This window comes from Sturnus vulgaris, chromosome 26, assembly GCF_052056855.1.
Source record: "Sturnus vulgaris isolate bStuVul1 chromosome 26, bStuVul1.hap1, whole genome shotgun sequence".
NCBI lineage: Eukaryota > Metazoa > Chordata > Aves > Passeriformes > Sturnidae > Sturnus > Sturnus vulgaris.
The window spans coordinates 7,166,100-7,179,900 of record NC_142268.1 but is presented as its reverse complement, the minus strand read 5'-3'; the positions used below and the strand labels follow the sequence as shown (position 1 = coordinate 7,179,900).

At 51.4% G+C, this 13,801-nt stretch overlaps 1 long non-coding RNA gene across 1 annotated transcript; it reads left to right on the top strand.

Annotated features, from left to right (window-relative positions):
• Nucleotides 1-8,105: 8,105 nt before the first annotated feature.
• On the top strand, nucleotides 8,106-11,950 carry LOC148221223 (uncharacterized). Its single transcript, XR_015808475.1, has 3 exons — nucleotides 8,106-8,185; nucleotides 11,431-11,550; nucleotides 11,928-11,950. It is a non-coding gene; the product is annotated as an uncharacterized LOC148221223 (long non-coding RNA).
• Nucleotides 11,951-13,801: the final 1,851 nt, after the last annotated feature.

Below are 13,801 nucleotides of genomic sequence, written 5' to 3'. Positions count from 1 at the left end.
CCTAACCCGTACCCTAACCCTAACCCATACCCTAACCCGTACCCGTACCCTAACCCTAACCCGTATCCTAACCCGTACCCTAACCCTAACCCGTACCCCAACCCTAACCCTAACCCTAACCCTAACCCTAACCCTAACCCGAACCCGTACCCTAACCCTAACCCTAACCCTAACCCTAACCCTAACCCGTACCCTAACCCTAACCCTAACCCTAACCCGTACCCTAACCCTAACCCTAACCCTAACCCGTACCCTAACCCGTACCCTAACCCTAACCCCTAACCCTAACCCTAACCCGTACCCGTACCCGTACCCGTACCCGTACCCGTACCCGTACCCGTACCCGTACCCGTACCCGTACCCTAACCCTAACCCTAACCCTAACCCGTACCCTAACCCGTACCCTAACCCGTACCCTAACCCTAACCCGTACCCTAACCCGTACCCTAACCCAACCCTAACCCGTACCCTAACCCTAACCCGTACCCTAACCCTTACCCTAACCCGTACCCTAACCCATACCCTAACTCGTACCCTAACCCGTACCCTAACCCGTACCCGTACCCTAACCCGTACCCTAACCCGTACCCTAACCCGTACCCGTACCCGTACCCGTACCCGTACCCTAACCCTAACCCGTACCCCAACCCTAACCCGTACCCTAACCCGTACCCTAACCCTATCCCGTACCCTAACCCATACCCTAACCCGTACCCTAACGCTAACCTTTACCCTAACTCTACCCCGTACCCTAACCCGTACCCTAATCCGTACCCTAACCCTATCCCGTACCCTAACCTGTACCCTAACCCGTACCCTAACCCGAACCCAACCCGAATCTGAACCCTAATCCTAATTAGGGTTAGAGGGGGGCTAAGGTTCTTGTGGTCTTGGGTTTGAGTGGTCTAGTGTTATGGGGGTGTCTAGGGTTGGGAGTGTGTTTAGGGATGGGAGCCTGTCTAGGGATGGGGGCATGTTTAGGGATGAAGCCGTGTGTAGATTTGAGGAGGTTTTTAGGGATGGGGTTGTCTAGGGTTGAGGGGGTGTCATAGGATGGGGGGGTGTCTAGTGATGGGGGGTGTCTATTGGTGGGGGGTGTTTAGGGGTGGAGTGGTCTAGAGATAGGTCTGTGTGTAGGCTTATGGGCTTGTCTAGGGTTCCGCTGACTACAGGGTTATTGGGATTCTAGATTTCAGGAGGAAGCAGACACTATAGCAGACAGGAATCTAGAACCAAAGGCATACTGGAAGGCATCTGAACTGAACTGTATCCAGAGTGCAAGGCAGAGAGGATGCTAGAACCAAATCTGGACTGGAATGCAGTCAGGAATCTACAATCGAAGGTACAGTGGAAGGCTGAGAGGAGTGTAAAAGCAAAGTCAGAGTGGCAGGCAGAGAGTGTGTAGAAGCGAAGGCAAAGGCAAAGGCGAGCAGGAAGGCAGATGTGAATGCAGAGTGGAAGTGAGAAGAGAATGGACAGCAACACACATGGACGTCTTTAGGGAAAAAAGGCCAATGTATGGACAGTCCGTATTTAAAGCATGTTACCTGGAGCTAGGACAGGACAGTAGTTGATTGGACAATTGGGAAAAACATCCATGGGGTAGTACCTATATATCCCACAGGAAAGACACGAGGTGTTAATGTTTATTATGAATTCCACTCTTTTTCACCACCTTGGGATGCTTCCTCCATAACTGAAGCTGGAGTCAGCTTGTGAGCCTGGGAATGGAGCTGAGAGTCAGGAGAAATTCAGGCCTGCAAAAAATTTGCAAGCTCTAACTGCCTAGCTCTCTAAATGTATGTGCCCACAGGTAGAGGCTAAAGCAGAAGAGAGGTGAGAGCTGAAGGCAGTACCTAAGGCATGTGGGAAGGTAGAGGCAAGCAGTGGTGTTTTGGAGGACATGAGGTGGAGAAAGAAGTGGTGAGGGAAGGGAGGGAAGAGGGGATGGAAGAGGGGAGGGAAGAGGGAAGAGAGGAGGGAAGGGGGAAGAGAAGGGAGGATGGAAGAGGGGAGGAAGAGGGAAGAAAGGAGGAAAGGGAGAAAGGAGGGGAGGGAGTGGAAGGGGGAAAGAGGGAAGGGGAAAGGGGGGGAGGGGGGGCACGGAGGGGGCGCAGGGGGTAACGCAGGGGGGGGCAGTCAAAAACCCTAACCCTAAACCCTAAACCCTAACCCTAACCAAGATGGCCACCCCCTGCTGCCACGGGGTTGGGGCCGAACATGGAGGTCCCCGAGAGGCCATGTGGTTGCTTTGCAAGATGGCTGCTCCTGTGTGTCCACGTGACGCCGGACAAGATGGCGGCCCCCTGACCCCAGCGGGCTCCTTCTTCTCTCGTGTTTCTGCAGCCTATGGTGGCCCGCGTGCAGGTGTGCGGGCGGTCTTGGTGATGGGTCTCGCGGGGGTCGGGGGCCCGGAGGCCAGTCGTGGCAACCAGGGTCAGGCTGCTGCCGGGTACGGGCTGGCAGCGCCGGGGGTGGGGTGGCGTTGGGCGTTGGGTCAGTATGGTGACACGCTCCTGTGAGTGGGTTTGCCGTAGTGCCGCTGGGGTGGAGCGGTGCAGTGACGCGAGGGAGAGGGGTGGGCGCACGGGGAACGGGACAGAGCGGGGCGGTCGAACGATGCTGTGTAAGGCGGGCCTGCGAGGCATGGTCGGGGAATGGCAGGGGGGATGGCGGGGATGCGGCGGCATTGGGGTGCAGCTGCCTCGGTGGCACCGCTCTATATGGGTGGGCCAGCTGCGGTTGGGTGGGCATGAATGGCCCGAGCAGGGTCGGGGGGCTGGGGAGGGACCACCAGGGGGTCGGGGCTTCTAGTTCGGGTCCTGTACGCATCGGGGGTGGCTCGGGTGGTCCTGCCCAGGGGTGGGGCTCGGCGCGGGATGGCTGGGCCGGCGTCGGGTCGTGCGTGGACACGGCTGGGAGGGGGCGCGCCGGTCAGGAGTGTTGGGGGCGGGCCGGGGGCTACGTCTACGGCTCCCACTCTGCCGCCAAGAGGCGCCGCGCTGGGTTGCTGCCGGGATTTTGGGCAAGCTCCCGCTGCGGCCGCCGGGGTTGGGGCTGTGCCGGGGACCCTGCGAGGGGGCGGCGGTTTCTTCGGGGTGCCTGGGACCAGCCGGGACACGGAAACTGCCCCTGTGGGCCCGGGGACCCAGGGCTCCGCCTGTCCCGGCGATGCGCGGGGCTTTTTCTCTGGCATGGGCAGGGGTTCTTTATGGGACTGCTCGGGCTGGGGGTGCCAGATCTGGGGTGTGGGTTAGGGGGCTGCGACTACGGGTGGGCTCGTTTCCTCTCCCGCACTGCCTTCTGTGTGAGCGTCTGTCGTTGCGACTGCTCTGCAGGCTTTTCGGCCTCTGGAACTGTGCCGGCCTGCCCGGTGCTGGGCGTGGCGAGGGATGGTGGGTGAGCTCTGTGTCGGCTGTGGTTGTCTGCGGTTGTGTGTCCCCTTGGGAGGTGATCTGGGGTTTGTCCTGCTCTTCTGTGTGGAGTTGCGTTGGGTGAGGGTGTGCTTCTGTGTTGGCTGGGCTATTTCTTCGTTGGTGCAGGGCGGGGTCTAGATTGGGAACCGTGGTATTGCTTGTTGTGGTGTGGTGATGGCTTGGGATTGCTGGGGATTCCTTGATGGGCTGAAGGGCTTGGGCATGGGGTGCGGTTTTGGAGGGCCCCTGGTTGTTGGTTGGCTTTGGTGGCTTGGCATGGCGGGGTGCTTCCGGCCATTTGGCTGCAATCTGGCTGTTTTATGGCAGGTTGTGGGTTGGATGGTTTGCTTGCCTTTCTGTGTCGGGGGCTTTTACATGGGTGGCCGTGGTGTGCGTACTGGGGGGTCTACGGTTGGGGAGGAGCATCTGGGGTTCGATGGGGGTCTAGGGTTAGGGGGCGTCTAGGCTTGTGGGGGCATCCGGGATTGTGGGGGTGTCTAGGGCTGGGCAGACTCTGGGGTTCAGGGAGTGTCTAAGGTTTGAGGAGGTCTAGGGTGGGGGGCATCTTGGGTTAGCTGGGGGTATGGGGTTTGTGGTGTGTCTAGGGTTCTGGGGGTGTCTAGGGTTGTGGGGGTGTTTAGGATTAGCCTGGCTCTAGGGTTGGGGCTTGTCTAGGGTTTGGTGATGTCTAGCGTTGGGGGGCATCTAGGGTTCGCTAGGGGTCTAGGGTGAGGGGGTCGTCTAGGGTTATAGGGGTGTCTGGGGTTCACTGGGGATCTAGGCTTAGGGGAGCTTCTAGGGTTCTGGTTTGGAGGCTCTAGGGTTTAGGGGGTGTCTAGGGTTTAGGGATGTGTAGGGTTCTCTGGGGGTCTAGGGTTAGAGGAACATCTACGGTTTTGAGGGCGTGTAGGGTTGTGGGGGCATCTAGGGTTGGCTGACTCTGGGGTTGGGGGTGTCTAGTGTTTGGGGGGCATCTGGGGTTTATTGAGGGTCTAGGTTTAGGGGGCGTCTAGGTTTCTGGGGGTGTCTAGGGTTGTGGGGACGACGAGGGTTGGGCTGACTGTAGGGTTACGGGGGTCTCTAGGGTTTGGGGATGTCTAGAGTTGGCTGGGGATCTAAGGTTAGGGGGACATCTAGGGTTTTGGGGATGACTAGGATTATGGCGGTGTCTAGGGTTGTGGGGGAGTCTGGGATTAGGGGAGCTTCTAGGGTTATGGAGTATCTGAGTTGTGGGGGTGTCTAGGGTTGGGCTGGCTCTAGGGTTGGGGGTGTCTAAGGTTTGGGGGTGTTTAGGTTTAGGGGGACATCTAGGGTTCACTGAGGATCTAAGCTTAGGTGAGTGTTTGGGATTTTGGGAGCGTCTAGGGTTGTGGGTGCGTCTGGGGTTGTGGGTGCGTCTAGGGTTGAGCTGGCTCTAGGGTTAGGGTGGTGTCTCTGCTTTGCTGGGGGTCTAGGTTTAGGGGAGCTTCTAGGTTTCTGGGGCGTCTAGGTTTGTGGGGGCTTCTAGTTTTAGGCTGACTTCGGTTAGGGAGGTGTCAAGTGTTGGGGATGCCTAGCATTAGGGGGACATCTAGGGTTTGCTGACGGTCTGGAGTTAGGGGGGTTTAGGCTCAGAGGGGTGTCAAGTGTTTGGTGGTGTCTAGGGTTAGGCTAGCTCTAGAGTTACAGGGATTTTCTAAGGTTACAGGGATGTCTGGCGTTCGCTGGGGATCTGGGGTTAGTGAGGCTTCTAGGGTTCTGAGGGCATCAGGGGTTGTGGGGGTGTCTAGGGTAATGCTGGCTCCAAGGTTAGGAAGGTGTCTAGGATTTGGGGGTGTCTACGGTTGGGGGAAATTTAGGGTTCGCTGAGGGACTAGGGTTAGGGGAGTGTCTAGGGTTAGGGGGGTATCTAGGGTTATGGGGGTGTTTAGGGTTCGCAGGGTGTCTGGGGTTAGAGGAGCTTCTAGGGTTCTGAGGGCGTCTAGGGTTGTGCAGGTGTCTAGGGTTAGGCTGGCTCACGGGTTAGGGAGGTGTCTAGGATTTGGGGGTGTCTATGGTTATGGGGAAATATAGAGTGCACTGAGGGACTAGGGTTAGGGGTGTGTCTCGGATTAGGGGGGTATCTAGGGTTATGGGGGTGTGTGGTTTTCGCTGGGGGTCTCGGGTTACGGGATCTTCTAGGGTCCTGGGCGTGTCTAGGGTTGTAGAGTTGTCTAGGGTTAGGCTGGCTCTTGGGTTAGGGGTGTGTGTAGGGTTTGGGTGTGTCTAGGGTTTGAAGGCCATCTAGGGTTCACTGAGGGTCTAATTTTAGGGGTGCATCTGAGGTTTTGGGGGTGTCTAGGGTTGGCTGGCTCTTGGCTTCAGGAGGTGTCTAGGGTTTGGGGGTGTCTAGGGTTATGGGGACATCTAGTGTTTGTTGAAGGTCTAATTTTAGGGGAGCATCTGAGGTTTAGGGCGTGTATAGGGTTTTGAGGGCATCTTGGGTTGGGCTGGCTCTAGGTTTAGGGGGTGTCTAGGGTTATGTGGTTGTCTTATGTGGGGGTTGTGTTATGTGGGGGTCTAGGGTTACAGGAGCTTCTCGGGTTCTGAGGGCATCTAGGGTTGTGGGGCTTCTAGCTTTAGGCTGAATCTAGGCTTAGGTCTGGGGGTGTCTAAGTTTCTGGGGCGACGAGGGTTGAGCTGACTGTAGGGTTACGGGGGTTTCTAGGGTTTGGGGCTGTCTAGAGTTGGCTCGGAGTTTAGGGTTGGGGGGACATGTAGGGTTCTGGCGGTGTCTAGGGTTGTGGGGGCGTCTGGGATTAGTGGAGCTTCTACAGTTACGGAGCGTCTGGGGTTTTGAGGGTGTCTAGGCTTGGGCTGGCTCTGGGGTTGGGGGGTGTCTAGGGTTTGGGTGTGTCTAGTTTTAGGGGCATGTCTAGGATTCGCTGAGGGTCTAGGGTTAGGGGTTATGTGTGAGGTTTTGGGGTGTCTATTGTTGTGGGGATATCTAGGCTTGGGGTGACTCTATGGTTTGGGGGGTGTCTGCGGTTTGGGAATGTCTAGGGTTCACTGGGGTTCTAGTATTAGCAGAGCAACTAGGGTTATGAAGGCGTCTAGGGTTATGGGGGCATCTACGTTTGGGCTCACTCTAGGGTTAGGGGTAGGGTTAGGGGGGTGTCTTTGCTTTGGGATCTCTAGGGTTCGGGGGGCCTCTGGATTTCGGTGAGGGTCTTAGGTTTTCTTTGTCCAAATGGACTGGGATTAAGCTGGAACCACCTGGAACCCTGGCTTCTCATGGAGTGCCAAAAGCCCCGTCCTAACTGGTCTCAGGAACCCGGAAAAATGAGTTTTGTTTCACAGAGGAAAGGGCCACAGTTTTTGTCCAGATACCTGTGCCCCCCACCAGGCTTCTGCCTGCTAAAATTCCAAATGGACCGGGATTGCTTCCATACCACAGCTGCCCCCACCTGTAATCCTGGCTCTCTTTCGGATGCCAAAAGCCTCCTCCTAACTGGTCTCAGAAACCCTGGGAGGGTGAGTGTTGTTTCACAGGAAAATTGGGCAACTCCCCATGTCCAGTGATGCTGGGCCTGGGCCTGGGCTTCTGCCTGCTAAAACTCAGAACAGACCAAGTTTTTATTCTGGTTTTGTTTAACAGCGAAAAGGACCACTATTCATGTCCAGAGCCATGTTCCGGCCTTCAGCTTGACAAAATTACAAATGGAGCGTGGTTTCTCCCAGCCCCAAGCTGCCACCACTTAGAAGCCTGGCTGCCTTTGGGGTGCCGAAACCCTCCTCTGTGCACATCTCAGGAACCCTGGAAGCGTGAGTGTGGATTCGCAGGGAAAAGGCCATCAGATTCTATCCTGGGGCCTGTGACCAGGAGCAGTCATCTACATGTTAAAATTCCAAATGGAGCATGGTGTCACCCAGACCTCAGCGGCATCCAGCTGTGACCCTGCTGCTCTTGGAGTGCCAAAAGCCTCCTCGTAGCTGATTTCAGGAACCTGGCAAGGGTAAGTTTTGTTTCACAGGGAAAAGGGCCAGACTTCGTGTCCAGGGACCTGTGCACCAAACCAGGCTTCTGCCTGCTAAAATTCCAAATGGACCGGGATTTCTCCTGGCCCCAAGCTGCCACCACCTGTAACCCTGGCTGCCCTTGGAGTGCCGAACGCCTTCTCCAAACTCAATTTGTCTTTTTGACTTCTAAATCGATTTTAAATTATTTTCAGAAATGTAATTTCAAGTAAATTGTTCTGATTAATATTTGATCTTTGTAACTTTATGATTTACCTCTTCGTGTAGGGTTGGCCTGTTCATTTTTAATTAGTTTACTGGAGGGGGAAAATGTAAAATTTTCCTCTGCAGTAGTAATGGAATAGTACTACAAAATAGGAATAAAATACTAAGTACAAATGTATTTTTATACTGATAGAATTGAGGGCTAATATTATATTAAATCACATTGAATTTCCTAGCATCCTAAACTGCTGGAGTTGATATAATAAACGTAGAAAAAAGGGACATGCTAAGCATGCCAAAGCATACCTCATATTTGTAGGAGATTCTTGCCTGTAAACGTCTCCTGACACTTGCCATCTCTGCATGTGTTCTTTACATCTATTTTATTTTCAGAGGAAGGGTCGCACGCTTCTTGGTGTTTTCAATTGCACCAGAACTCCCGGTAGAAGTCGAAGACTTAGATCCGATATCCTGGAACCTCTAGTTGACACTGAAACAATTAACACGAGACTGGGCTGCTGTGAAGGAATTACTCCAGGATGAGGAGCTCTTTTTTGGTCTTCAAGCAGGTAGTAGTTTATTTTGTAACACCTAAGACTCTTCTTAAACATTTTTTTTTTCTAACAGAGGAAAGTATGTAGTGTGACTCAGTATATTTGAAAAGTATTTTTAGTGGTTTGTTAGGTGACATAGTGATCACTTCACTTTTTGAAGTAATCTGTATTATCATAGTGGTATTTTTCTCAAGTATTTTGCTTAGAAAAGTTAAATTTCTCTGATCAAGTGTGTAGAAGTCTGTGAGCCAATAGCTCCAGCAGAACTCCCGGGGCTGCTTCTTTGGGATGTAATATGGAACCTAGCGATATTCCTGCTCTGCAAACGTGGGAGGGAGTGGAACGGCAAGTGGCGAAACTTGACTGCTCCTTCAATCCCAGAACACCTGGGTTTAAGTTCCATCAGCCAGAGGATGGAATGAACCCTGGTGCCAGCCATCCTGGGGGCACTGGACTGCTGTTACCATCTTCTCTATTATCTTTTGCATGATGTGATTCTCCCTTGATGAGAGAAGGCAGAAAATGTGGTAGGAGGGGGAGCTCATTTCGTTTCTGTGGACTCCAGGCTTGGGGCAGCTGCAGAGAGCTTTGGTTTCAAATAATACTGCACAAACACAGTGAAGTTGAACCTCTTGGGCACTTTTGGATCCCTCTGTGCCACTCCTTCTCTGATACTTTACCTGCGAGGTGTGGGCTCAGAAACACCTGCCCCTCCTGGATGGGTTTTTGTTGGGAAGGATGAATTAGGGAAACCTTATAAGTACGAGTGCCTAGCAAAAGACTTTGAGAATATGGAAAATATATGGAAAATATAAGCAAAATAGAAATGATAGCAATTTTCGACTGTGTGGCTGAAAGCTACTGAATGCCTGAAGGCCCCTTTGTTTAGATAATGTTAGATGCTGAGAATACCAAAAAGCAAACAGACATCCTCCCTAGACATGCCAGGAAGGGTCCCAGATAAAATTGAGAGATAAGAAAAGCAGTAAAACATGGTAATATAGTGATTCCTTTCGGTTGCATGCAAATGTTAGAGAATTTGTATCTTGTATTAGATTGGTTAGTGGAAATTAGAATATTCAACATAGATTTATTGTATTGTAAACGGGAAAAGATCTCTCTTACTCTCTTACTCTCTTACGCTCCCTTCGCTCTTGCTTTCTTACTCTCTTCTCTTACTCTTGCTCTATCCCTCTCTCTCTCTGTCCTGCTCTGAGCTGCAGCTGCAGTTCCTAGCAGGGCCTCATATATAGCCACGCCCTATGAAATAAACTGCAAACTTCAAGACCAGAATACAGGGAGCGCCTGAGTTTGTTCCGACCATCCCAACGCAGTAATTCCCACAGGTTTTTGCAGGTACAAATTTATTTTCTTAGAGAAGCCATTGGGTGTAATAAAAATCTATGGAAAACAGGTGGTTGGTACACTAGCTGATAGTAGGTCTTGGGTTTTTCTTCTTTTCTTTAACTTTTTCTTAAGAGAACCTTTAAACTGGAAAACTGAAGGGGGGTGGGGTTGCTTCTCATTTTTTGAAGAATTGCTGTGGATTAAGGTATGTCAAGTGACACCACCAAAATAAGATTGGAAGAACTGAGTTTCAGGACTCTGCACTTAATTCTTTTAATGAGTTTGTGTGGGTGCAGGAAATGCCAAATCCCAGAGCAATTCTGTCTGTAACATTAAGTGCAACATCTTTAAAGCCAAGTGCTCGGTGTGGGGTTTTCACCTATGTTTTTATGGTCTAAAGGCTTTTCTTGAGCCCCAAAAGCCACAAGGAACTTGCCAGAAGCAGGGCTTCATTGCATAGCTGGGATTTCAATTTGCTCTTGGATTCTTCCTTCCAATCTTCTCCTGGGTTCTTGTGCCAGCAGAGGTCCTCTGACCCCAGAGCCATACAGGGTGTCTGTTGCCTTGATAAATGGGAATGAAGTTGGCCGAGTCTGTCAGGAAAACAAAAATATCCTGGAGTTTGTTTGGCCAAAGATGGACCATGAAGATGTCTGTACTAGCGGTGGGTGTGAGTGCTGATCCTTTTGGGTTGTGTGGTGCCCCTGGCCCCTCAGAAGTCAGGGCAAGGCTGAAGGAAGGAGGGAAGCTGCCAGAGCTGCAGGTGGGGACAGTACTGGCTGTTTCAAACTGCTTGGTGCAGAACTAGAAGAATAGCTTTCCTCCTTTCTCTCCATCACTGACCAGAATATTAAGATGAAGCTGCGCTAAGCTGTGTCTTTTGTGGGTTGTTGTTTGGTTGGGGTTTTTCTGGCTTTTGAATGTATTTCCAAGTGGTGCAGTGAGGAGCAAGTTGCTGGGTTACATGATTTCTGACTGACATATCACAGAAATGGGCATCTGTGTGTGCATGTGCTTCCTAGCAAATCTAGATGTGATGTGGAAATCCTAAGGGAGGATTTCCAGCCTTGACTACATGTGACACAGGCTTCTGAAAATGGAACTGACCTTGGCAGAATAGCAGCTGTGAAGGGAAACAGAACTAAAATACATGTAAGCAGAAAAACCGAATGAAGTGGTACTTCTTGGTCCTGCGTGCACTTTGTGCCACTGCTTGCTGTGAACACTTGGTGTTACAGCTCAGTGTAGGCCACTTCAGTGTATGATGGGTTTGATTTTTGTGGTCAGTTAGTTCCTCTAAACAACTCCCCTCCTTTACTGGACACATCCCTGGAGTGGGACCAGATTCACCCTTACCCTGGAGGAATTCTCTGCTCCTCTGGAGAGGGGATGAAGCCAAGGGTTATGAGCAAAGGAAAACAACCAAATCGTGGGCATTATGTCCTCGATGCACGCAGCACCATGTGTTTTCCAAGTTCCCAGCACTGATGAATCTGAACAAGAAAATGCCTGTTCCTTCACTTCTCCAGCTCTCCCCCCACACCTCCCCTGCTTCCCTTGCTCTTATCCTTGGTGTGCCAAGGTCCTGCATCTCCCTGGCTCTCCAGATGTAGCTCACCTTGTCCTGCCTGTGGCTGATAAAATATGGACCCAAGATGCTTTTTACCAGTAATCCATTCTTTTAAAGAAACAAAGAGCATACAATGTGGTCTTTAGGAAATACATCCAAATAAGGGACTCTGCTTTTCCTGTAGTTCTCTTTCCTGTTTTCACCTGGGCTTGAAGGATGGGCATGGCCTGTATTTATCATATGAAAGTGATGTTACTAAATTTGTCCAGAAGTTTTGATTATTATTATTACTCATTTTCTGATAGAAAACAGTCTAATTTTGCCTTTCCCACGTTGTTTCCAGGTGCTCCCCAGGATGGATATCTGTGGTCTCAGACCACAGTGATTCCCTAGGAGGAAGGGGAGCCTTTGCCTCACCTGCACAGCTCAGGTGGATGGGACAGAATTGGTCTGGCCTGACAAGGTATGAACATCTGTCTGTGTTCTGGAGTGCCTTGAAACCTTTCTCTGTCAGGTTTTGGAGGGGTTTCTCTTTGGGATTTCTTGTGATGCAGCACCACGGGTATCCCTTTGTGCAAAGTCCAGTGCTAAAGGATTGAATAACGGACAAGTGGGGTCTGGGATGAAAATGGTTCTGTTAAAATTAAGGAAAGAATGCAATAAGAAAAATTAGCATCCTTTTAATGTCTGAAATAATTAGGAATAAAAATGCTGGAGAAGGGCACTCTGAATTGGTGTCACCTGTCATGGATAAAACCCCACAGTGAGCATCAGAGCAGAAGTGTGAGGGCTGGAATCCTTCTGCAGTGGACTTAATTTTCTTTTCCTCCTCTCTTTCAGGACAGGAAAAATCATTACACTCCTCCCATCATTGCCAAGAGCTGTGGTGTTTGAGCAGCCAAAGCCAAGAGGCTTCAGCACCAGAGGTCTGTGCCTGGAGGGCTCCTGGTCCTGCCCATGATGTGGGGTAACTCAGAGAATGCAGGGATCCTCTTTTTCTCCCTGCTGGGATTAACTGCCTAGGGAATCTGGGATCTGGGTGAAACTCCAGCTCTCCTGGTGTTCAGGGGTGCAAGGTCTGAGGGACTGCGCTTACCCCGTGGCTTTCCAGTTCAGCAGGAAAAAGAGGAAATGGAGTGCCAGAGCCGTGTCCCGTCAGGCTGTGTTTCCCTCTGAGGAGAGAGAGACTGGGCTGAAGTGAGATTCCTGGGAGTGCTCGGATGAGCAATCCAGGGAACAGGGAGCTTGGGATTGCCGCTGCTGCTGGAACCATTGCCTTAGGTCTGCTCCCTTTGTGCCTGTGACAAGTGGGATTGGTGCTGGAGAGAGAGGTGCTGTTGGGAACAAAAGGTGGAGTGAATCCTCTCTGGGGATGTGCAGTGAAGGACTGAATAGCATGGAAGGAGAGTATTTATAAACTATATCACTGTTTCTCCCCAAATTGGGGTGGAGCAGTGATGGGGGTGGTTAGGTTTGGTCTGGGCCTGTTATTCTTTGTGCAATTTTAAAATTCTGTTGTATGATTTACTGTCTGGTATCTTTCTAACAAAAGCTGACAGAAATTTAGGTTAAGGATTAGAATTTGGGTCCATTCATTGCAAAAAATTTGCCAAGGCTGGAGGACTGGGGTGATGACTGCTCTCAGGAAAGGTTACTTATTAATACTGTGTCAGATTTCCTGCAGTGACTGTCAGGCCTAAATGGCGGTGAGTTCCTGCTCTTCTCACTGGAGGATTGGAAATAATTTCAGTAGAATTAGAGATTTTAGAAAAATCCAGCTAAAAATTTCACCTCTGTACCCCCTAGGTTTTCCCAGTTTTTCCCAGCTAGGAGCTGCACAGAAGTCAGGCAGGGCCATCAGGGAACAGCTGTAAATTCAAAGGCACAAACAGGAGATGTACCAGCAAAGGGCAGGAAAGGGGAGAGGTTTCAGAAAACATTTCTGTGGTCTAATTAATAATAATTTCTGATTCCCCAGTGAGAAGAACACGAACTCACGGCCATTCAGGCCTGACAGTCCCCTGCAGCAAGAGTTAAGCACGCATCCACAGAGGCAAGTCTGGCATCTGAAAGAAAAAAAACCCAGAAGAAAAAGGTGATCTCTTTTGCTTCAAAGTTATTTCAAGTTCTTAAAGCCCAACCACCATTTGCTCTTGATTTTGGTCGGGTGAATCATGGGCACGGGTCATGCCATTCATTTAGCTGAAAACCCGGGGTCATTTAGAGGGGACACAAGAACTGTTTGTGTAAGAAAATGTGAGGGGATGTCAAGGGGAGTGAGGTGGCATTTCTGAGGAGATTGCTGAGGTAATGGAAGGGAGCCCAGCAGACAATTTGTCTGGGAAATCCGAGGCCCCTGGGAAGCGCAGCCAAGGCTCTGCAGGGGTAGCAGGGAGGGCTCAGCACTCGAGACTCTCTGTGTCCTCCTTCCTCGGCAGCAGGCGGCCAGGAAGGGAGAGGCACCGTACGGGATTAAGCCAGAGGGAGCAAGAGGAGGAGCAGCCTCGGGCTGGAGAGGGGCAGGAGAAAGGCCAAGGGAGCTCCCTGGGGCCACCAGGGCCTGTGGGGAACAGAATGGACGCTTGGATGACCAGTGCAGGTGAGGAGTGGATCTGAGTTCATCTACAGGGAAATAAGTAGGGGATATTCTGGAGTGAAAAGTTGAGGTGATGAGTTCACCCACCTTGGCACAAGTTGTGTTTGCACAAAGTGGA